This window comes from Schistocerca americana, chromosome 8 (genome assembly GCF_021461395.2).
Source record: "Schistocerca americana isolate TAMUIC-IGC-003095 chromosome 8, iqSchAmer2.1, whole genome shotgun sequence".
Lineage (NCBI taxonomy): Eukaryota > Metazoa > Arthropoda > Insecta > Orthoptera > Acrididae > Schistocerca > Schistocerca americana.
The window spans coordinates 207,226,715-207,253,700 of NC_060126.1; positions in this window are offsets into that span (position 1 = coordinate 207,226,715).

The following is a 26,986-nucleotide window of genomic DNA, read 5'->3' on the forward strand; positions in this document are numbered from 1 at the left end:
ATTTAAGAGTAGTTTGAAATAATAATTTCTCTATTTCAGGAACTTTTGTGGGGAGAATTAAATGTCAGGCAGGTAATATTAATGGGACCGTAGTAATCTTCGGAAGTGACCAACGGTCACAATGAAACCAATAAGTTGAAATACTTCCGTGAGCTTAAGTTAAGCTGAATTACTAGCGTGTGTACAATAAGTGTGTACAAATATTTAAGAAATAGCGTGTGTACCATAAGTTGAAATATTTAAGAAATGGCGTGTGCAGGACTTGAAATTAGAGACGAGTACTTCCACGTGGTGAGTACTGTGTGAGTCTCAATCTGTGTATGAGACAAAGGATAAAGAGAAGTACTCGTCCATGGTATCAGTTGAGGACTCGCGTGTGTGATGAATATGTTCTTAATATTACTTTGCGTGATATGATTCCGTGTGACGCTAGATTCAAACTCTGAGAGAGAAGCAAGGTGAGTCGGCCGTCTATCCAGCAACGCCACTTGGCTTGCATTGCACAGGAAGATGTGCATATATCTCCAGAGTTCATATTAGGAAAGTAGAATTACAAAGTGGGGCAGTGTCGTGTGAAACTGGGATAAATACTAATTGAAGTGGGAAAGCTGAAAGTGATAGTGTTGTGACTATTTACTGTATTGTATTCCATGTTGTAGTGTGGTGTATGTCATGTAATTTGGGTATGTGTGGTTTGCATGGGAGAGTAGGAAGGTAGTTTCAAAAGATTAGTGGGTTATGCTTGTTCCTTCTGTACCGCTCGATCTGGAGGAAAGTTTCGTGATGATGATTGTGAGAGTCGAAGTGTGAGATATAATAAAAGATCCACCATCCTATCCAGAATGTGCACTGTAGCGTTAAATAATTACGAGACCATAAGGTAGAGAATCACCAATGTAAAGCCATGCCCACTGGGCGGAATTTCTCATGTGTTATTGTTGTAGGCTATAGAATTTGTGTGTTTAGGTTATAGAATTTATCGGAATAAATAAGATAGTGAAAAGAAAAAGATTGGTGGACTTTTCCTTCGAATTGTATGTTGTCAGGATGTCCCGAATTTATAATGTGTGCGCCATTCATATTCAGTGCGGTGGCCACGTGTTGATAAAAGCCGTTAAATAAAAGACAAAAAGAAAATGTGGTGTTGCCAGTGCGTAGTGAACAGTCAGAGTTCTGTAAATTACTGATAGTCAGATGTGCGTTTCCGTTGCGTATTATTCATACAGGAGGATAATTTGTAACTTAATTGAGAGTACGAGAGTTCATATTACTCGATAAATAAGAATGAATCCACTCGCTTGGCAGACCACTCATCTTGCAGGCCTGACTGCTTGAGGCCACAGTATGAGCAAGGCATGTGGGTGCCTCTCACTTGGTAGTCCCTTTTTAGGAATTTCTACTTATTAGTTTCCTCTTTATTGGTATCACGGGAGCTTTCGATGTGATTTTATTTTTGACGTCCGATACTTCGTGAAAATTTGCTGATTATGGACGCTGGGTCATCCCATTCCCTTTTCGACCTGAACATGACTTGATTTTTATTTTAATCTTGCTTTCTTGCTAGCTTCCTGAGCCTTTGTCTACCAATCTGTACAGATTCCATCTGGTGATGCAGCTAAAATGCTGCAAAGCCGGTCGTGCCAATAAACAAAGGACTTACTGCTCAGGCGGTCTTATCTTTCCAAAACAATGATTAATTCTGTCATTTACCAATTAGTAACGTCATCAAAAGATCAAAGCTAATTGCAAAATTATGCCGACATTCGCTTCATGCGGAACTTGGCAGGTGATCTTAACAATGAAAAAGGAGAGGTTCTGCGTATGAGACTACAAAAATACGTTATAATTCGGTTACATGACAAATATCGCAAATGTGAAGGATATTCATTGAACTAAATATTTAGGAATTACAATTACCGACAATTTATATTGGAATCATGATACAGTAAATGTTGTTGGGAAGACAAACCACGAACTGCGTTATATTGACGGACCACTGAAAAAGATGCTACAAATTTGCTAAAGAGCTGCCTATACTACGATTATTCGTACTCTTCTGGAATACTGTTGCACAGTATGGGGTCCTTACAAAATAGGATTGACGGAGGATATCGAAAAAGTTCAAACTAGCTAGTGAGATATTTGCATGAAATTTCAGTAATCCAAGCTTTCTCCCAGGACTGTGAAAATATTTTGTTGACTTCCACTTACATATGAAGAAATGACCATCGTGATAAAAGAAGAGAAATTAGAGATCGCACGGAAAGCTTTTTATGTTCTTTTTCCTGCGTGCTATTCGGGAATGAAACTATCGACAAATAAGGTTGAGAGCAGCTCTACGAACCCTTCGCCAAGAATTGCAGTGTAATCATGTAGTTGTAGGTGCAGATGTAAATGTCTAATTGCAGTCAGCAACGTTGCGACATGGACTGAAAGCCATACATGGAACACCAATTTACAAAAAATTACAAAAGATAATCTGTGTCCCATAAAACAAAAAGTCACACCCACACCGTTACACATTCGATGATGAGAATCGAAAAATTCAACTACCGTGTGTGTAGATCAAACGTAGGCCTACATGTTTTTCCGTCTGCTTTTTCCTTCTTCTTGCTGCAACTGCCAGTCAGATGTTGTAATGGTCTGATCAACTGTGGGATGGGCAAGCGTGCACGTAATGAGTTTCTTCTAAATATCCGTGCGTATTCCTATCAGGAAGCACATAAATGTGGGCTGCATAGTTCAGATACCGTTTTAAATACACAATAGTATAATCACACACTGCAATTAACACTTCAGCCACAGTGGCATGTTTGCAATACGTTGAGACATATTGTCGCGCCGTTCAATCACACCGTTCGTTAACTAGCACTTCTATCATTCGAAAATCACTTGCCTGACTTTCAGTTCTGCTTTTGTTAATTTGCACATTCCCTGTAATTAACATGGGCGCATACTAATGATGCTTCCCATCTCTTCCACGAATATACGCATAACCGTTTTTCAGTGCGGCTGGCTCCATATCTCGCACACGATAAACGAAAGTATCTTCACCCGTGAATTCTGATTAAATACAGTTATAGTTCTCTCAGAGTGAATGCTCACCAAATTACGCACAAGGTCACTTTTCTTCATATCGTAACGGTCGCTGCTTCTTGCCTCAGCGATACGACACACTAATACGGTAGATACACTTACTGAGAAAGCACATACATAAATAAGTACGGCTGTTATTGTGAAAATTCAAGCCATTTTAAACCACGCTTCCGATAAGACTCGTGCAGCCCACAATCAAAAAACAAAAAAAAACAAAAAAATGGTTCAAATGGCTCTGAGAGCTATGGGACTTAACATCTTAGGTCATCAGTCCCCTAGAACTTAGAACTACTTAAACCTAACTAACCTAAGGACATCACACACATCCATGCCCGAGGCAGGATTCGAACCTGCGACCGTAGCAGTCCCGCGGTTCCGGACTGCAGCGCCTAGAACCGCAAGACCACCGCGACCGGCCCTGCCACAATGAAAGTTCACGCACGGTTCTCAAGGCCCCCCTAGACGATCAAACAATTTGTCAAATTTTATTTGGTTTGTCAAATATCTGACCGCGTACGGCGCTGTTCGACGTGGTTATTAAGCATTGAGCTCTTGTATATATTACACCAAGTGGTACATTGGTACTTTCCAAAACTTTTACATCCAAGCGGACGAATTTAAGAAAAAATTGAAATTAAAATCTTTCACAAGAATCATTACTTCTAATCAGTCGAATTTAAAAACAAAATAAAAAAAATGAAATTTGTGGTAAGGTCTTACGAGACCCGTCTGCTGAGGTCATCGGTCCCCAAGCTTTAAAAAAAATCATTCACAAGAACCATACATTTATACGGCAAACACTCCTTGAAAATTTCTAAATTCTTACGACACTCTGATAAAGGTACCACCTGCTTCTCTATATCATTGGACAATCATTTAAACAAACTGCATGAGTAATCTACAAGTATTAACAATAAATTTTTGAAAGACAATTTACTCACCTCGAAAGCAAGTAAATTTTCACAACTTACGATAGCATGAAATGTAATGACAGTGGTTTAAAATATTTTAAATTAAGGATCCACCTGAGTGGGGTACGTATCTATTACCGAAGCCCAGTCAACACGATCAAGCGACCCCAGTCCCCTGCGGTACTATAGAGCTCAGCCGTGGCTTTCCAGTCGCTACCAACAGACGTCGGGTCATTTCAAAGGCATTTAATGGACCTCCAATGGACCAATGTCAGACATTTCTTTACACTATCTCAGAAGAACTGTCAGTAACACTTCGAAAGAAAAAGGCTTACATCTGACGGCCACCGTGAGTTCCAAGCCACAAGACATTTACAATGACAGCCTTAACAAGATTTCCTCACTCTCGACTTCCCTCATCATAGTACTCATACGACGGTGTTCATGATTAGTTGAACATTTACACAAAAGGTAAGGTCGTACTTAACACAGTATTAAACCCCTCGGATGCTAGCAGCAATCATTTACTAATTTCTGTGTTCTTATGTGAAAAACTAGTACAAGTTTTCGGACTCACAATACCATTTACTGCACACAATAGCAGACGCCGTATCAGACCAACAAATGTAGACAACAGCCTGAAATTCGGAAAGATTATGGCGAGATATGGCCAATATTAGGCGGCACGGAATAACATCAAGTATTGACAGTTACTCGATACCACCACGTCCGTCGTTATAAATATTCATACAGGAAATAATTTGTGCGCTTGTAATACACCAGTAACTTAAGCCACCCAAAGCCAGATGTTTATCAATATGGCAGAAGTATTGGATGCAGGAGTGTTAGAGTTAACGTACCAAATCAAAACTTTGCTGGCTACGAATACAGTATCGTATTACTCCCGTAACGAAGCTCAATCTTATTCAGTACGGGCCCCCGAAGGCACGACGGTACTGCCCGACCACCGTGTCACCCTAAGCCGAAGGGAATCATCGGATTCAGATATGAATGTTGAGACATTACTCACTCAAGGAACTCCTAAATTCGCTTCACAAGGGCTGAGTAAACACAGCTTGCCAACAGCTCACAGCTAACTCGGACGGTTTCCTTTCCAAGCACTAACCACCCCCGACGGTTCTTAACTTCACTGATCTGATGGGAACCGCTGTATCCACCGCGGCAATGCGTTGCCTTTACGGAACCGAGTGGGATACATTTTCGCATACTTATGTCTTCATTTTCATGCGACGACGAAGTAACTTTAACAAGATATTAAAAGTTTGACTGTTGTAAGATTTCTTGTTCATTTTTGGTATTCAAGGCAAGTGATGTGTGCTTTATATTTTCATTGGAATGTACACTAAACGTTTCTCAAATTGTAGTTTTCAGTAGTCGATATGTTACGCCACAGATGTTCCGAGTACAACAAGCATTGTGATCTTTGTTTGCTAATACAGTAGTATTGTCGCTGCGGCTGCGTTCTAACAAAGGACACTCCCCAATCCCCCCCCCCCTCAGTTTTAGTAGTAGAATAGCCCACTGGATAGCCCGTCAAAACCTTAACACAGATCAAGCACAAAAATAGGAAGAATGTGTACTGAACTGTGAAAAAAGAAGCAAAATAGAAACAGTGAACGGTTAAAACTCAAGATGTGCAACATCGAGCGTATTGGTTCTGTGGTTACGGTGTGACACAGCAAAGCTGGAGATCCGTGGTTTTCTTTCCTTTCTTTTTTTTATGTACTGTCCGTCCGAACATGTCTGTTCTCCTTTTGTAATCTTGGCAATAGAATACGAGCCATGTGGAGAGAATATATTACTGTCGCAAGTAAATGTAACGAATAGTGAGAGCAGGCAAGATGCCGCATAGACCTCTCACAGAAATGGAAACAACAAATAAACCGCTATGAACTTTGTTGCAACAAAGGAATTCAAGAGCCAAAACTTGCAAAACTGAATGAAAGAATCATAACATGTGGTACTTGTGTTGATCAAATAGGAGATACGTATATCTGGAGGGCCCTTCCTTATACCTCGTTGTTGCAAGCACCACGAAACAGACATAAATTTGAATACAGCGATCAGATACGTAAGTAACCGGACGGAGAGTTTATTATTTTGTTAAAAAAATGGTACATGGAGATTCGAACAGTGATCTCCCGCTTCGGAGTCCATCACCTTGACCACGGAAACGTGACGCCCTGTCTCTTAGAATTTGCTCGATGTTGCACATCTTGTGCATGGACCGTTCATTGTTTCTATTTAGCTTCTTTTCTCACAGTTCAGTACACCTTCTTCCTGTTTTTGTGCTTGATCTGTTTTCAGTTTTTGACGGGCTATCCAGTGGACTAACCCTGAGGGGGAAGGGGGAGGGGGGTGCGATGGAAAGTTTCCCTTGTAAGAGAATAAGAGAAGCTAGTGAGTTAAGCTGAGTGTGGTAATGCTACTGAGTGGACTGGAATAGCTTCCACAGTACAGAGAGAAAAATACAGAGCATAATGGATAGTGAAACATGACTTGGTAAAGATTAGTTTCACAATTGTAGATTTCCATGTACTGCTTGCTTGCGCGTAAATGAATAACGTAAAGTTTTACTCGAATTTCTCTTTATAGCTTTGGGTTAGTTGGTTTCGTTCTTCGGGAGAGAGTAAGCAAAGTTTTCTGTTCACATGGCTTGCACTCAAAGGTTATAGGTAAAGCACTCCATCACTATTTCAGTAATTAGTCACACTGCAAAGCAATGTTAATTACAAAAGACAATTTTTGTAAAGATTATCGTAATTGTCCAGGAATGCTCATTACAGCTTTTTAAAGTGCAGATTATTTTAAATCATTTAGTAATTGGAAATAAGTCATTCCACGAAATAAAATCATATTTTCTGATTATTTGTGTCTTCGCACTGCATATTGCGGAACACAGTGACTGAAACACGAGCTGTTCATAACAGCTGCTCGGCCTCGCATTGCAATGTGCAAGGCTTTTTCTCTCCCTTTAGCCTGCTTGCTGCTGCGCTGCACATTTTATCTCCATCACTTCGAGCAGTACCGAGTTTCCTTGCCACAGGTAAGCCAAGAAGAATTGTTGGGGCCAGTTTTACATTACATTCAGGTTACAGTTAGATCGTTCAGATCGCTTTGCTTTTCAAAATTAATTATCATGTGAGTTAAGTTTTCATTTCACTTGTAGACACCGTTATTCTCACAGTGCAGTGTTGTTTTTGCGTGTGTGTTGTTCAGTGTTTGAAAATTTATTTCGTCAGTTGTGTAGGTAAAATTACAGAGCACTTGTAGAGAAACAGTTTTCTTACTTATTCTTTCAAAATACGTTTGGAAACCCTAATGAAGCCTTTTTTATCCTGTTAGCTTGTGTGTTGAAATTGCAAGTCACGTATTGGGACGTCAAGCACTGTAGCACTGCATCACAACACAAAATTCCACAGAATCGCCTGTTTAGTTTACAGGTTTGCCTTTCTAATTAATTTGTTAAAGTTCATTAAAGTACAGTTATACTATTTAAATTTGGACGACTCAGTTCATCAAATAAATAAATGGCTATGTGCGCTATGGGACTTAACATCTATGGTCATCAGTCCCCTAGAACTTAGAATTACTTAAACCTAACTAACCTAAGGACATCACACAACACCCAGTCATCACGAGGCAGAGAAAATCCGTGACCCCGCCGGGAATCGAACCCGGGAACCCGGGCGTGGGAAGCGAGAACGCTACCGCACTTCATCAGATAGTATCTGCGTAATCATACATCTTCGATTTTTCAGGACTACAGCACAGATACACAAGTTATAAAGAATAGCGGTTCAATTTACTCCAGTTTCAGTTCACAACAAGTAAACACTTTTATTTCGAAAAGACACAGTCCATTCGGAAAAATCGCCAGGTTCTGAGTGTAATATCTCCTTTAGCAGACTTTCACAGATATATTTGTCTCCAGTTTTAGCAACTTTCTGGACCAGTGACTTTTATTTTGATTCTTTATATACTGTGCTTAAGTCCTTGCTAGAAAAGCTTTGTCTGCTTTTGGAGTCATTCCAACTAGTGTGAAAAACTTCCTAATACGAACAGCGTTTGCTACAAAAGTGAGGCGAAATTGACAAACTTTTTTGGTGATATCATGAGCTTGTTTGATAAACTCGTGGACAGGAAAGAGCGAGTTTGGCAAACAAGTTTGCTCCTGTATGGGCTGCTTAGTTGTTACTCTCCGAGCTCTCGAGACAGACAGATATCGATTCTGAGGCTTGTTTTTTTACATTAAACTTACAACCCTTCACAGTTAGTACACTCTAAGAAAAAAAGAGTTATCCGAATCGAATGGAACGGAAATAACAAATGGCTACAGTTTCAGGAAAAAATGGATGATTTAGTCAAGGAAAAGAGTTTCACAAATTAAGCAAGCCAATAGTGCACTGGTCGACCTCTGACCCTTACGCAAACAGTTATTCGACTTGGCTTTGACTGAAAGAGTTGCTGGCTATCTTCCTGAGGGATATCGTGCCAAATTCCGTCCAGTTGCCGCGTTAGATCGTCAAAAACCCTAACTAGTTGAAGACTCCGGTCCATAATGCTTCAAATGTTCTCAACTGGGGAGAGATCCGCCGATATTGCTGGCCAACGTAGATTTCCGGAAGCAGGAAAACTAGCAGTAGAGACATTCGACGTCCGCGGTTGGACATTATCCAGCTGAAATGTTAGTCCAGGATGACTTGCCATAAAGGACAAGAAATGGGGTGTAGAATATCGTCGACATACCGCTGTGCTAAAAGTGAGCCGCGGATGATAACCAAAGGGATCCTGCAATGAAATGGAACGGCACCTCAAATCAACACTCCTGGTTGTCGGGCCGTACGCCAGACGAAATTCAGGTTGTTAACTCGTCTGGAATCTCATTGACTGGAGCAGAATCGTCTCCAGTTCAAGTTGAGGCCTGATAACCAGCTGTGCCCATTCCGTAGAAGTAACTGGATTTTGTGTGTTAGGGATCATTAATTTGCGTATTCATTAAGAACTAATAATGTCAGGGACATACAAGGATCATCGTTGGAAAGACCAGGGAAAATCCTTTGGAAACGCATGGTCTGATGCTTAGTTACAATGATTTCTTTTAAATTAATCACATTACAGGAAATTATCATAATATCAACTTAATAAATGACTGCTGGAGCATAGCAGTAAATACAAACATCACTGTTTTTGATACCGGTGTGTACAGCTTGGAAAGAGGAAGTTTGGTGTCTGTAGCTTTAATATAGGTTATAAGACGTAGTTTCTGTCTTCTTTTTTCGGCATTTGGGCAGTGAAAGTACGGGATTCGGAGGCAGAGTGGATATGCAGGTACACAGAGACAAGACGCGCAGAGTGAGAAACAATGTCTGAACCACGGGTCACCTGAGCGCGATTCGCATCTTATTTGAGTCTGCAAGTTCAGTAGAAGTTACTGAGATGGATTCTGGGCTGTCGGATTGCTGTAGCGTTGAACTATGTACACCTTGGCATGGAAACACAGGATTTAGACACGGTAAAAATTAGCGTACAGTGACATGGAGCTCTGAATTATTCGTGTGGCGTATCACTTCGCACTTAGCAGAATTATCAAAAATGGCTCTGAGCACTATGGGACTTAACATCTATGGTCATCAGTCCCCTAGAACTTAGAACTACTTAAACCTAACTAACCTAATGACAGCACGCAACACCCAGTCAACAGAGGCAGAGAAAATCCCTGACCCCGCCGGGAATCGAACCCGGGCGCGGGAAGCGACCACGAGCTGCGGACTAGCAGAATTATCGTACAGTGGCACAGAACGTCAGCTATTTTGAGTGAAATCTAAAATGTATTGGTTAGTTGGCGTTAGTCTTTATGTTAGTTTACATTGTTGAGCTATAAGAAGTTATTTGGGAAAAGATTACAGTTTAAATATGAAATTAGCCTGTTTCTTGCTCAGTATCATTGTAGTATCCGTTTCCTCTGCCTCCAACGTAGCCACAAATCATATCGATACCTAAATATTAAACAGATTTTACCACCTTCTATGCAGCAGGACAAAGTTTCACATTATTCTCTGTGTATTTGTGCATTATTTTGTCTCCCTCTTTCCGAAGACAGATGATGTCAGAGTGGTTAGATCTAGTTCGTCATTGAAAGCAATGAGACTCTTTTTGCTAAGTGGTCCGCCATTACCAGATACCCGTAGTCACAAGAATCCACACGAAAGCAGTGGCGTGCTTAACAAGCTCGGAATAATGCTATGAACAAAGCAAAATAAAAACGCTTACGTAATTTGAAAAATTATTCTGTGTCTTTAGTACGGTATGAATACAAAATAATTTTATGTTCCTTTCTCAGACACCAAGACCAGCTAAGAATTTTATGTTTATTGTATTACAAATCCCAAGTCAGATTCGATACGAGTCATACCTATACAACTTATATAGGACCAATAAAATAAAATAAAATATCACGAACTCTTCATTTGAAAGGCACAAGGTAACAAAAGAAAAAGAGAGAAAAGAAGTAATGTGATATTAAGTTGGACCAAATACTTCTATGCCCACTCTTGCAATAGCCTGCCGATATTTATTTCCGAATTCCGTTGATTAAACAGATCATCAAACAGAATGAGATTTTCACTCTGCAGCGGAGTGTGCGCTGATATGAAACTTCCTGGCAGATTAAAACTGTGTGCCCGACCGAGACTCGAACTCGGGCCCTTTGCCTTTCGCGGGCAAGTGCTCTACCAACTGAGCTACCGAAGCACGACTCACGGCCGGTACTCACAGCTTTACTTCTGCCAGTACCTCGTCTCCTACCTTCCAAACTTTACAGAAGCTCTCCTGCGAACCTTGCAGAACTAGCACTCCTGAAAGAAGGGATATTGCGGAGACATGGCTTAGCCACAGCCTGGGGGATGTTTCCAGAATGAGATTTTCACTCTGCAGCGGAGTGTGCGCTGATATGAAACTTCCTGGCAGATTAAAACTGTGTGCCCGACCGAGACTCGAACTCGGGACCTTTGCCTTTCGCGGGCAAGTGCTCTACCAACTGAACTACCGAAGCACGACTCACGTCCGGTACTCACAGTCCGTACAAGATCGGTTTGACGGAGGAGATAGAGAAGATCCAAAGAAGAACGGCGCGTTTCGTCACAGGGTTATTTGGTAACCGTGATAGCGTTACGGAGATGTTTAACAAACTCAAGTGGCAGACTCTGCAAGAGAGGCGCTCTGCATCGCGGTGTAGCTTGCTCGCCAGGTTTCAAGAGGGTGCGTTTCTGGATGAGGTATCGAATATATTGCTTCCCCCTACTTATACCTCGCGAGGAAATCACGAATGTAAAATTAGAGAGATTAGAGCGCGCACGGAGGCATTCAGACAGTCGTTCTTCCCGCGAACCATACGCGACTGTAACAGGAAAGGGAGGTAATGACAGTGGCACGTAAAGTGCCCTCCACCACACACCGTTGGGTGGCTTGCGGAGTATAAATGTAGATGTAGATGAACAGGTCCCCTTGAGTGGATGACGTTCCCTCAGAATTATTGAGATCTTGTGACAGCCAGCAATGACAAAACTATCCCACCTGGTTTGTGGGATATATGACACACATGAAATACCATCAGACTTCAAGAAGAATATAATAATCCCAATTCCAAAGGAAGCAGCTGCTGACAGGTAAGAATATTACCGAACTATCAGTATACTAATTCGTAGTTGCATAATGCTAACACGAAGTATTTGCCGAAGAATGGAAAAGCTTGTGGAAGGCATTATCGGGGAAGATCACTTTGGTTCCAAAGAAATATAAGAACACACGAGGCAATACTGGCCCTATGATTTATCTTAGAAGATAGGGAAAAGAAAGGCAAACTTACGTTTAGAACATTTTTTGACGTAGAAGAACCTTTTCACAATGTTTACTGGAATACACTCTTCGAAACTCTCGAGGTGCAGAAATCAGTATGCATTTAAAGAAGTCGAAACAACACGAAAGAAAAGAGTGAGATAGGACTGTAGCTTATCCCCGATGACATTCCATCTGTACACTGAGTAAGCAGAAAAAAATAACAAAGACAGAATTGGAGAAGAAATTAAAGTTCAGAGAGAAGAAACAAAAACTTTGAGGTTTGCCGATGACACTGTAAGTCTGTCAGAGCCAGTAAAGGACTCGAAAGAGCAGTTGAATGGAATGGACACTGTCTTGAATAGTTTTCAGATGAGGGTAAACAACAGTAAAACAAAGGTAATATAATGCAGTCGAATTATATCACGAGATCTTGAGGACATTAGCTTAGGAAATAACACACTAAAGCAGCAGATAAGTTCTGCTGTTTGGGCGGCAAAATAACTGATGATGACGGAAGCAGGATATAAAATGCAGACTGGCTATAGCAATGAAAGCATTTTTGGAAAAGAGGAATTTGTTAAAATCGAATATAAATTGAAGCGTAAAGAAGTCTTTGTTGAAAGTATTTGTCTTCAGTGTAGCCTTGTATGGAACTGAAACGTGGATGACATACAGTTCAGACAAAGGAAGAAAACAGAGACTTTTCAAATGTGGTGCTGTAACACTTAAGTGCATATGTACTACCTAAAATTTTTCCGTTTTTATACTGTAAATATTATCTGTTTTTTTCTGTAAAATCTTAAATGTCACCTGTGGCTAAAAACGAAATATACAATTATGCAAATGTTGTAAAACTAATGTAAATTAGGCTTGTAGTTAAATATGTATTATGATTACATTGGGTCAATGCTTACAGGGAACTGCTAGCGAATATTAGGTAAATTTTGTATGGTTTGTCAAAGAGAAAAGTAAAATGATAGCACCGTGTATCAACGCTGTGGTGTGACGTCAGAGCGAGTGCATAATATTCCACTGTTAGACACGTGAGTGTGTGGATGCGAATGTTGAGTGCAGAGTGGAATGTTAGAGCCATGTGGTGCCATAATGCTAAATACGAAGCACAACGGACGTGACAAGTGCGGCCAGATGTACAAGGCTCCAGCAACATCAAGGTAGTGTCCCATAATTGCTCATTAGTAGTAGTAGTAGCTTTATTCGTCCGTAGATCTCTTTTTACAAGGACATAGAACATGTCAAAGTATTTACAAGTTTAGACAAATTTAAAATAAGCTAATTCGTATACACATATATTTACAGACTTCTAGCTTGACATACTCATTAGATTTACTCCTGGTATACAAGACTTTTTTTACAAATAACTTACTAAATAATGTAATGTGACACCGTTAACTCATATCTCACTATCAGTCACTGCACACACACTATACACACATTGTTTCATAACACTTCACTCACTACACACACACACACACACACACACACACACACACACACACACACACACACACACTGGTGATCTCTGGGCCATTCTCTGTACCGCAACTTCCTATTTGCTATCCTGAAAAACTGAGTCAGCATCCTTCCATAATGAGTTAGATGTTGAGCTCAGAAAGAGGAAGAGGTGTTAGCATTGTGCTATGCATAGCTTGGGGGTAAGTATTTCTAGAAAAGAAAAAAGAAGGAAAAAACATAAAGTGAAGGCGTTATGTGGAATGTTGGATGTTTTATAATTATTATTATTATTTATTTGTACAACATTTTTTATCAAACCCCTACTCTGTTTTATCTAAGTAATCCTTCAATGTATAACATGTATTGCATAACAGGTACTTTTTAGCTGCCTTTTTAAATAAGTATTTTTGCAATTTCTTTAATCTCTTTTGGTACTTTATTGTACAGTTTTATTCCTTGGTAGAAAATGCTGTTTTGAGTTTCATGTTTATTTTTTCTTGGTAAATGTAAGTTGAGTCTATTTCTTGTTGCATGGTCATGAACAGAACTGTTTGTGCAGTAATTACCAACGTTATTTTTGATGTGTATAACTGACTGGTAAATGTATTCACATGGAGCAGTTAGAGTCCCCAGTGTTTTGTACAGATCTTTACAATGAGCTCGACTAGTAGTTTTAGTTATTATTCTTATGGCTCTTTTCTCTAGTTTGAAAATTGCGTTCATATTTTGTGCGTTTGTTCCCCAAAAAAGAATGCCATAGCTAAGAATTGAGTACACATATGAATAATATGTAACTAAAAACACTCCATGTTACACACTGATAATAGGATTCTAAGGGAATAACGTGCTGATGACATTCTGTTTACAAGTACCTTTGTGTGTTCACACCACTTAAACTGAGAATCAATATTCATACCCGGAAATTTTGCATTTGTTACGCAGTCCATAGAGGTGCCACCTACACTTAATTTAACATTGTCATTTTTGCTCTTCAAACTGAAATTCATGGCATTAGTCTTCTTTATGTTCAATGTCACTTTATTGCTAATTGACCAATCATAAACTTCCTTGAGAGTTTCATTTGCTTTCTCGGCAAGGAGTTCTCCTGTTTTCTCCGTAACTATAATGTTGCTGCCATCGGCGAAGAGTATTTTCTCACCATGAGTATCACTAATGGGAAAGTCATTGAAGTATATCATGAATAGTATTGGTCCTAATATGCTACCTTGCGGAACCCCTGTATTAATGTATTTTGGTTCTGGTAAGTGTTTTAATAAATGTTTAGATCTATTTGAAGTATGTGTTATCTCTCCTCTTTGTACCCTATCTGCTGTCATTAGTTACCCCTCTTATTCCTAATGCTTCTAATTTATTTAATATAATCCTGTGATCGACTGTATCAAACGCCTTAGAAAGATCAAAAATATACCTGTGACACACTCATCTTTATCAAGAGCATTAAGTACAACTTTTTTGAATTCTACTATGGCTGACTCCGTAATTCTGCCACTTCAAACTGTGATTTGCTTAAAAGATTGTATTTATTCAGGTAATTCATTAATCTGTCTTTATATTCTTTCTTCTATTAGTTTTGAGAATGCTGACAGCAGGTAAATGGGCAGGTAATTTTCTATGTCTTCTGCATCACCTTTCTTACGCAAAGGTACAACTCTTGCCTGTTTTAACTGCTCTGGAAATGTCCCTGATGTGAAAGATGCAGTTGTTATATTTGTTAAGGGGCCTTATATTATCCCTATGCGTTGTTTCAGTACATTCACTGGTACTTCATCTAAACCTACTAACTTTTTATTTTTTAATTTTTAAACGGTTTTATTGATTTCATTCTCCGTGGTTGGAAGTAACATCTTTGTATTTAGTGCAACATTATTTACAGCTGTTATATTGGTTTTGGGGAATTTTTGCTGTAACTTCTCTGCAATACTTGAAAAATGCTCATTTACATAGTTTGCTAAGTGTTTTGGATGATTTATTACCTTATCCCCCTACCTTAGAAGTATGTTATTCCGCGATTGTTTGCCTCTCCCCGTTTCCTTGCTAATCAAAGTTTCCCCGTAACAAATGGCGTTGAAGAATTATTGTCGGCAACATCGAATGTAACGTCTCAGCATCTCCGACGAATTTTCGTTCAAACTAGAAATATTGTGAGGCATACGCAGATAGTTTGAGTGAACTTGTTAAGGTAATAATTGTTATATGTTAAAACTTTAGCTGCCTGATCTCATCATTCACCAATATCAAGGTCACCTTGTCTAGGATCTTGAACCTTTTCTGATACAGTAAACTCGAATGTGGTCTGTTAATAAAAGACATTACTGAAAATGGTTAATCGAGCGATTTTTGATTTCGTTTTGAATATGTTACAAATCAGTCTGTTATGACGACTCAGTTGCTTAGCTGTTCTGTTCCATAGCAATAATCAGATGCAATACCGATTATTACATTTTAACTTCAATTAAAGCGTTATTGGCAAATTAAAATTCAAGCTAAATTCTATTTAAATTTTACACCACTTCGTTTCTTGCCGCTTATCAGAGCACTATTTTTGTGTTTGGTTAATTGGTTTGTACCCCGGCGTTGCAATATAGCAGAAGGTTAATTATTATTTATGTATTCAAATGACTTCTAAATTATTTAAGATAGGAAATCTTGCTGAAGAATAAACATACAAATAAAATGTAAGAACTGATATGAGTATGAAATATCAGTATATGAGAGTTTAAAAAAGATTGTAACCTCTCAACATACCACACACACACACACACACACACACACACACACACACACACACACACACACAAACACAAACACACACACACACATATTCGTGTATTATATAATAAATGTGTGCCACTTATTGAGAAATCCACCTGTAATTTTAAAATTGCTATAGCTTCCTGGTATCTCCTAATTTGATAAGAAACATTCGTGTAGTTACCTTCTACGGAAACGCTTCGATAAATGAAAACAATAAAAATAAAAACAATGATGAGATTTCGAACATGGAGCGATTAAGAAGCCGCGACTGTAGCCACTGAGCCACCATTCGAAAGACAGATATTACAAAAGCCGCGAGCATAGCACAAAGCCAGCTTTGCCACAGTGACGTTTCTTCGTATGAATCTCCCTCGAGAAAGAAACGTCTTCGACACGTGAATATTTCGAGCGATGGCAGCAATTTGGCGTCGAACAATGCGTCACGAATCATTATTCCGAAATCTGCTGCTTGCAAATGATTATGAATCAAGTTACACAACATGAATTTCACCGAAACGATTTGAAATCAATTTCTCAATTTTTAAAAATTCATTCATCTGGCATATATGACATGACGATGTTATGTCAATATACACTGGAAAACATTAATGTAGATATCTCCTACAGATATGGGTGTATAAATGAAAAACAAAAATAAAGATAATAATCGCGTTTAGAATATGAGGCACAAAAGGGGGAAACCGCGTCGCTAGCCACTGTCTCACGATTTCATCTCAGATACCTTGAGAGCTATGACCGTCGTTTTACCAGGAATGGTAAAAATATCTACGGATTAGCCGAGACACCACTCTTCCACTGAGCAAAGTTTCTGGGTCGAGTTATAGCACTTGTCGTGCTCTTCTCGTGAATCGAAGTGGGGAGAAAAATTCACGGCAGAACTGACTAATGCTATTTTGTCTAAAACTGACATGGTGAGACCGTGATGTGCACAATTAATGTAGGTTAATTCTTACAAAGAAGAAGACAGCAACCAGCCCCTATTAATACTGTTGTTTATTTAGGTAAATAGCGCCGTTACCGGTTTCGAACTGGCAAGTTCATCATCAGACGGCTGATCACATGATTTTCAAGATACACTTTACATTATAGTCCGTTTTCGATTTTTATTATTCAAACAGTGTTAGAAGCGCCCTATGTGAAAATGATTATCCTGCAAACGATGAAATACAGCGTAAATAAATATGTGAGGTTAAGTGGTTATGGTACTTACGTCGAAAATTCCGCGCGATTCTGTTGCGAAGTTGCAGGAGTTACAGGATTATCCTGCAACTTCGCAATAGTGGGCTGGTTGCTGTCTTCTTCTTTGTAAGAATTAACCTACATTAAGAACTGACTAAAATAAGGGACTGGTTGACCGAGCACATTCTGAGCACTCAAGGAAGTGTCAGTTTGGTATTGGAGGCAAGTGTGAGAGAATAAAAATTGTAGAGAGACACTAGGAGATGGAGATAGTAGGTTCAAATAGGTGTAGGTAGCTGTAGTTATTCGGAAACAAGAGGCTTTCAAGAGATAGAGCAGAGTGGATTGTCCGCAGCTCGTGGTCGTGCGGTAAGAATAGCACTTGTCGTGCTCTTCTCGTGAATCGAAGTGGGGAGAAAAATTCACGGCAGAACTGACTAATGCTATTTTGTCTAAAACTGACAGGGTGAGACCGTGATGTGCACAATTAATGTAGGTTAATTCTTACAAAGAAGAAGACAGCAACCAGCCCCTATTAATACTGTTGTTTATTTAGGTAAATAGCGCCGTTACCGGAACTTCAAGCCCTGATAGAAAGCACCGAAGCTGAAATCGTTATAGGTACAGAAAGCTGGCTGAAGCCAGAGATAAATTCAGCCGAAATTTTTACAAAGGTACAGACGGTGTTTAGAAAGGATAGATTGCATGCAACCGGTGGTGGAGTGTTCATCGCTGTTAGTAGCAGTTTATCCTGTAGTGAAGTAGAAGTGGATAGTTCCTGTGAATTATTATGGGTGGAGGTTACACTAAACAACCGAACTAGGTTAATAATTGGCTCCTTTTACCGACCCCCCGACTCAGCAGCATTAGTGGCAGAACAACTGAGAGAAAATTTGGAATACATTTCACATAAATTTTCTCAGCATGTTATAGTCTTAGGTGGAGATTTCAATTTACCAGATATAGACTGGGACACTCAGATGTTTAGGACGGGTGGTAGGGACAGAGCATCGAGTGACATTATACTGAGTGCACTATCCGAAAATTACCTCGAGCAATTAAACAGAGAACCGACTCGTGGAGATAACATATTGGACCTACTGATAACAAACAGACCCGAACTTTTCGAATCTGTATGTACAGAACAGGGAATCAGTGATCATAAGGCCGTTGCAGCATCCCTGAATATGGAAGTTAATAGGAATATAAAAAAAGGGAGGAAGGTTTATCTGTTTAGCAAGAGTAATAGAAGGCAGATTTCAGACTACCTAACAGATCAAAACGAAAATTTCTGTTCCGACACTGACAATGTTGAGTGTTTATGGAAAAAGTTCAAGGCAATCGTAAAATGCGTTTTAGACAGGTACGTGCCGAGTAAAACTGTGAGGGACGGGAAAAACCCACCGTGGTACAACAACAAAGTTAGGAAACTACTGCGAAAGCAAAGAGAGCTCCACTCCAAGTTTAAACGCAGCCAAAACCCCTCAGACAAACAGAAGCTAAACGATGTCAAAGTTAGCGTAAGGAGGGCTATGCGTGAAGCGTTCATTGAATTCGAAAGTAAAATTCTATGTACCGACTTGACAGAAAATCCTAGGAAGTTCTGGTCTTACGTTAAATCAGTAAGTGGCTCGAAACAGCATATCCAGACACTACGGGATGATGATGGCATTGAAACAGAGGATGACACGCGTAAAGCTGAAATACTAAACACCTTTTTCCAAAGCTGTTTCACAGAGGAAGACCGCAGTGCAGTTCCTTCTCTAAATCCTCGCACAAACGAAAAAATGGCTGACATCGAAATAAGTGTCCAAGGAATAGAAAAGCAACTGGAATCACTCAATAGAGGAAAGTCCACTGGACCTGACGGGATACCAATTCGATTCTACACAGAGTACGCGAAAGAACTTGCCCCCCTTCTAACAGCCGTGTACCGCAAGTCTCTAGAGGAACGGAGGGTTCCAAATGATTGGAAAAGAGCACAGATAGTCCCAGTCTTCAAGAAGGGTCGTCGAGCAGATGCGCAAAACTATAGACCTATATCTCTTACGTCGATCTCTTGTAGAATTTTAGAACATGTTTTTTGCTCGCGTATCATGTCATTTCTGGAAACCCAGAATCTACTATGTAGGAATCAACATGGATTCCGGAAACAGCGATCGTGTGAGACCCAACTCGCCTTATTTGTTCATGAGACCCAGAAAATATTAGATACAGGCTCCCAGGTAGATGCTATTTTTCTTGACTTCCGGAAGGCGTTCGATACAGTTCCGCACTGTCGCCTGATAAGCAAAGTAAGAGCCTACGGAATATCAGACCAGCTGTGTGGGTGGATTGAGGAGTTTTTGGCAAACAGAACACAGCATGTTGTTATCAATGGAGAGACGTCTACAGACGTTAAAGTAACCTCTGGCGTGCCGCAGGGGAGTGTTATGGGACCATTGCTTTTCACAATATATATAAATGACTTAGTAGATAGTGTCGGAAGTTCCATGCGGCTTTTCGCGGATGATGCTGTAGTATACAGAGAAGTTGCTGCATTAGAAAATTGTAGCGAAATACAGGAAGATCTGCAGCGGATAGGCACTTGGTGCAGGGAGTGGCAACTGACCCTTAACATAGACAAATGTAATGTATTGCGAATACATAGAAAGAAGGATCCTTTATTGTATGATTATATGATAGCGGAACAAACACTGGTAGCAGTTACTTCTGTAAAATATCTGGGAGTATGCGTACGGAACGATTTGCAGTGGAATGATCATATAAAACTAATTGTTGGTAAGGCGGGTACCAGGTTGAGATTCATTGGGAGAGTGCTTAGAAGATGTAGTCCATCAACAAAGGAGGTGGCTTACAAAACACTCGTTCGACCTATACTTGAGTATTGCTCATCAGTGTGGGATCCGTACCAGGTCGGGTTGACGGAGGAGATAGAGAAGATCCAAAGAAGAGCGGCGCGTTTCGTCACTGGGTTATTTGGTAACCGTGATAGCGTTAAGGAGATGTTTAATAAACTCAAGTGGCAGACTCTGCAAGAGAGGCGCTCTGCATCGCGGTGTAGCTTGCTCGCCAGGTTTCGAGAGGGTGCGTTTCTGGATGAGGTATCGAATATATTGCTTCCCCCTACTTATACTTCCCGAGGAGATCACGAATGTAAAATTAGAGAGATTAGAGCGCGCACGGAGGCTTTCAGACAGTCGTTCTTCCCGCGAACCATACGCGACTGGAACAGGAAAGGGAGGTAATGACAGTGGCACGTAAAGTGCCCTCCGCCACACACCGTTGGGTGGCTTGCGGAGTATCAATGTAGATGTAGATGTAGATGTAGCGTTCTCGCTTCCCGCGCCCGGGTTCCCGGGCCCGATTCCCGGCGGGGTCAGGGATTTTCTCTGCCTCGTGATGACTGGATGTTGTGTGACGTCTTAGGTTAGTTAGGTTTAAGTAGTCGTAAGTTCTATGGGACTGATGACCATAGCTGTTAAGTCCCATAGTGCTCAGAGCCATTTGAGCAGAGTGGAGAGCTCCATGAAACCAGTCTTCGGACTGAGGACCACAATAACGACAATAGGAGCAGGTCTTCATTAACATTGTAACTCGGCTGTACAACCAGAAATACATCGTGGTTGGGTGTCTGCTTCAAATTGCGAAGCGTCTGTAGTAACGGAACGCGAACAGCAAGTGTCGTGGTGGTCCCCGGCAAGCGCCAGGGATGGGCGGCGAGGTGCAGCGCGTGCGACGGCTAGGACCTGCCAGACCCCCCGCGCTCGGCTGCCGCCAGCGGTCGGCGGTCGGCGCGCTCTGACTGCACGCCCGGCCGTGCGCCTCGTTACGGCGTTATTAGCCGGCGACCGGGCCGCGCTGCGGCGGTAGCCAGTTGTCGGCTGCCGTGTTTGCCGTGGCCATCTGTTACCCGCGCCACGTGGTCCTGTTTGCGCACCTCCGGCAAACACTGATCGCGTCGTCAAAATTTACCTTTCCCTCGGCGGTAGCCCCACAATTTACAGGCGGTTCCCTCCTCTGGGAACTGCCAGGTACTGACAATATCGGACACAGAGAGAGGGGGGAAGGGAAAAAAGTGTAAAATGAAGTGGGACAGGGCAAATTTGCGGCGCAGCCGTGTCATTGCGCGCACGTGTTTGAGCGTCACCTGCCAATCACCTTCCCTGCTTGGCGGCTTATCAGGGCTTTCGATAGGGATTCCGGACGAAATTGAGTCCGGTGAGAACAGTGTCAATATTGGCGCGCTACCCGCCTTGCCGCGCCCGCTGTGTTGTTTTATTCCGGCGGCGGCGACGCGGACGGCCCGCGCCGACCCCGCCGTCGCACGCACTGCCCCGGCGCGTCGCCGGCCCGCGGCTGCCTACGCAAACAGCCGTCTTAATTACGCGGGCCGCGATAAAAGTCGGCTCCGGAGATAGGCGGCGCCGTGCCGGCCAAGGAGAGACACGCAGCGCCGCGCGACGCCACCCGGCCGTTCCGTCGGTCTGCGCAACTCCCAACCCGTTCCACGCTCCTTCCGCATTCGCCACGCCTCGTACAGCCCTCCCAATAAGGTCACGCTTTATACGAGTTCCACGGCGTCCTCTCATCAGTGACTCACTCTGCAAAGTCAGCCGCGAACGAAACCTTCCATTCGCAACGCACGCCTCTGACTTCCTCCACAAAACAGCGACGAAGCTCTGCAATTTAATATGCGCCTCCGCCACAGCCTTATCCGGGAGTTACGTACCTGCGCCTACTCCCGGCTGTCCGCATCCAACGCGCTGCTCGTTGCTGCCTTACTGGAGATGTGGTTCGGATACTCGCCTGCGTTGTTAGACAACCCGCACGCCGTCCTAGTGACCCGGGTGGTGGTGAGATAAGGCGTGAACATTGCCGGTGACCATCAGCTTTTTCCGTGTTCCGCTGCAATCCATCAACTCGAAAAAAATTTCCAATCCGTGAAACGAAACCCGCCTTCTTTATAACAGATACACTGTGATACAGAGAAACATGGCGTAGGTTGTGTATAACGGATACGGAAGGGAAGGAGTTGTATCAATCATGATCGTACCACAAACATTACGAATTCAATTACTTTCCCTCGGGCAGGCACCATAATCGACAAAATTTCTGAAATGACAACATGTCCTCTAACGACTGTTTTCATAGTTCCGTTTCCACTGTTAACGAATTTCGGCAGTTATGACAGTTTCAAGCTGTAGTTGACGTGCATGACGGCAAGCCACTAAGCTATTCAATCACCAGCAAATGGCGGGCGAACATAAAATTTATAACAAGTAGTGCTAAGTTCAATTGGTGGAAAAACTGTTGTAAAGTACTACCAGAAGCGAGGATAGGGCGTAGCGCGAATAAACTATATTAAAATAAATTGCCATAGCTCTGGCAATAGTCGAAAATGGAATAACATCAGCTGTGGTAAAATAAACTGTCATAGCACCGGCAAGTGCCAAACCGAAAACAAAATTTATCACCTTTCTGACGATTGGATATGCTATGGCTGTTTATTTCATTAACGTTGACTTACACTGGTCAGCGTTCTCCGTTCTGCTGCTACTTTTAAACTGTTTTTATTCCAATACCATGCAGGTCGGCTTGCGATAAGTTTTTTGTTTGGTCGCCGTATGCTGGAGAATGGAAGGCTTGTTGACTTGTTCTCACGTACGTCGGCTACCGCTTGAAAATGCTACAACAGCCGAAACAAGACAATAGTGGAATATAAACAATAATTACAACAGACAGCGTAAATGTTGTGATTTCTGAGATTATGGATTCAGTTTTCTCGTCTGCTTTAAAATTGTTGCGGAGTCAGTCGTTAACTAAGAGGAATTATTTGTTTATTCGTTGCGGCCGTCTCGGACCACATCAATCCTTGTTGGAGTTGACAGTGAGCTTCCGTTCCTTTTGCACCCAAAAAACACTCGTTATTTTTGGGAGCGTTTGTTAGCTCTCCACTGCCAAATTTACTCGCAGGACTTTGTCCAGCTTGCCACTATCTTTTAGTGGATGAGACGTCTGGCGTAAGCGTTTTTGGGCTGAAAGCCATCTTTGTTGCTCATAAACTCGGCCATTGCAGTTTTGTGCTTTTCGCTGAAAAAGTCAAACACTATTTCGGTCAACCTGTTTCCATCCATACGTTGGTGGTGGCCTCAAAATTGCGGTAGTTTTCGCGGATCATTTTTGCGAGTTTTCCTACGTTACTATGAATTCATTTGTTCGACTTTTGATAGGCGCCACAAACTAATTATGGCAAGCTGTAGACTGATAGAAAGATGGATTTTTAGTACTTAACACTTAAGACGACGCAAAGATGTTGAAACTTGTTTGGATATAGAAAAGAATAACACATGATGAAGCGTGACACAATCATAGTGAAGTAAACACCGACCAAATGTTTGAAATTGTTAGAATTAAAAACAATCTTTGATCGTAAATTTTTTCGTTATTTTGCTATCAGTTTAGGTCTATGTTATCATCATCAGATATGTCTATCTTCCTAGAGTAATATGTCATGATGACCATTCATTACGGATCATTTGTGCGTTAGCATAGTTTTATTATACTCTTAAATTTTCTCTCTCTCTGCCCTATATTGTTTTGTATACTAGTTTAACGAAAGAGAGGCATCTGATAATGATCACTGAGATCGAAACCGCTCATAAAATAAAGAAAAATTTTGCGACCAATTACTCTTTCCCATAGGCGGATCCCCATTTCCAAAACTGCTGTAATGATTTAGCTCTCTCTGGATCTCCGAAGTATACTTTATTGCTGCACGGAAACAGGATTTCGGCTGCATAGAAAAAAAAGCTGCTCTTTACGGAACTGTTGTATTATGATGTATGCTGACGTTCTGCGAGAACTTCTTTTGCTGCATATTTTTCGTGACATTTGGTAGAATATCTATTCTTTTTGGAAGTACTTCTTTGTCCAATCGAATTTTCGTGATGCTCTCGTCTAGGTACTTCCATTTTCTCCTATGCTGGTATCTCAGTATTTATTTAGGGTTTCTGGCAGATCATCTTTCGTGCAGGCCATCACTTCTCTTTCTAGAATCTCGTTTGACAAGGTGATTGTTTCTTCGGCAAAACCCGGACTGCCTACGGGGATTCCTCTAAATTTGGTTCTCTCTCTCTCTCTCTCTATGGAACTCAGTCTTTTCGTTTTTTTTTTTTTTTTTTTTGACAAGTTCCTATGACTTTTTTGAGAATCCAGTTGAAAAGCTACGATTACCATCACCTAGTCGCTCTTCTGTTTTGACACCAGAGGAATAAGTGAGACATTTGGTTTTCGTATTAGATGTTGTGACTTTATAGCTACCAGTTTCAGTTTCGGGCCAACCACGAATTACGAATTTTAAAGGTGACGTCACAGTGTATACAGTTGTGTGCTTTTTTATTGTTAACAGATATTTGGAAAGACTGTTCGGACGTAAGCGTACAGCATCTGAGGTGACAATCCCATCTCGGTTTTTATTTTTTTTTTATTTTTTTTAAAAAAAGCTGATACTGTGTTAGGCTGTTGCATTGGTAACACCATTCCAACACCAAATCCAAGTGTGGCGCCTTATCAGAAGACAGTACATGTTCTGGGTTTCCTACAGACATAGTGCTGGTGGGATAAGGATAACAGATGCGTCACAACAAAGGAATGAAATGCCGCGGCTACTAGAAGCGTACACGAAAGTTGACATATGCAGGACAGTATGACTCTTGTTGGAAAAATTTTGACGGAACAAGTTTTGGATTCCAAAACCTCTCTAATCACAGCACAGACGCTAACAAACACAAAATCTAGATATGAAATTAAAGCGGGAAATTTGGAATTCAAATCTAGTGTCATGTAATCTGTCCACTGTTCGTCAATTTCGTCCTTAAGAAGCAAAACAAGAGTGTCGCAAGCAAAATTCAATTCATAAGATTAACCATCGACTCACATAAAGCTATATTTCCTTGAATTTTCAGATGATTTCGTCTGCTGACACGTGGAGTTATAAAAGCCTAGAAGACAGTTACATAAAAAGTACGTTTAACAAGATTTCATTAGAAAAGAAGAATATGTTTAAACTACCACTACGATATGTGGAACCGAAGTACTATAAAATCAAGTGATTTCAATTATATCATCACCTCGGTGAATTTAATTAAGAAAGTGGAATTCAAAAGAAAGCTAATAAAGAAAGATGCAAAAGATGTGCAAATGACAACAACAACAAGTGCGTCTCCATACATAAAAAATGGATTAATTACATTTCCGTCATTAAATCAGAATGTTTATATATCTTAGAGAACCAATTTAAAACAAGATAGCACATATCGAAAACGTTTAACGAAAGCAGTAAGTAATTATTCGAAAGGTCCCGGGGCCAAAACGGACAGCCGATTTATTCGGCCTAGGAAGAAACCAACAGATGTAGCGCCACTGACCTGGTTCTTCTCGTAAGAACCACTCTCGATCACCGCAGAGCTGAAGAGTCTAAGTGAGTGCGAGGTGGTGTCTGCTTAGAGATATATACGACCCCATAGTGTAGATTGTATTAATAAACACATTTGTTATTCACCGAGTTCAGTTATTAAGGACGGTGACCAGTGTTTCAAATACGAAAATTTATAACTACACTGAACACTATCAGCACCTACGATTACAGTGGCGAAGTTAACCATTCTATTGTAGTACACTGCAAATTTAGTATTTACACAAAATTGTTACAGTCTGCACTTCGCACTGTCCTGTAGTAAGTCATTAAAAAGGACGAAACTTAGTTACTTCATTTAATTCAGCTCATGATGAGAATCACCGTGTCCAACAACCACTAGTTCCGATGGCAATAACATTTCACACTCTTACTAATCATAACACAGTTCAGTTAAAATGTTCCTTAATCTGAGTGACTGGAAACACTGGAAAGTCATTAAACGTTAAAGTTAATGGGTATATCCATGTGTAAGACGTGCATGACACTGTGATAAGCCAACACCAGAGTGCACCCGATCCGAATCTTACTCATGGGCTGTCTAACCTCGAACTGGCTCATCTAGGTAAAATCCGACTACTTGTAGACGGGCATTAGAATGAAGTGTTATTTTGGAAAGCACCTTATGCTTCGAAAATCGGCTAACTTGATTGGATGAACTAAATGAACTAATATGATCTTTGCTTACAAAAGGCGTTATTGGCCATGAATTAAGTAAAATAAATGGACACTATTATTCTCACGCAAAGTAAATCTCGTAGTTTTCATGCATAAAGCCCATATTGCAAATTAGGGCAAAATACACGAAATTATTGATTATCGAGTTAATTAATTAGCACTGTATGTCATTTTCTACAGAAAAATTAAAGTAACAAAATTATGTAGTCGAAGTTCGTAATCTGACAACGGTTATGATGAAATCTGCGATGGGTAACGGGGCTGCTTATGAACTTCAAGATTAATTATATTCGAAGATAATTAAAGTAACATGTAAACTAAACGCCACCCGAACAGGCCACAAACATCCAACGGTACCGATTGGCCGCCGTGTCATCCTCAGCCCACAGGCGTCACTGGATGCGGATATGGAGGGGCAAGTGGTCAGCACACTGCTCTCCCGAACGTTTTTCAGTTTACGAGATCGAAGCCGCTACTTCTCAGTCAAGTAGCTCCTCAGTTTCCTCACAAGGGCTGA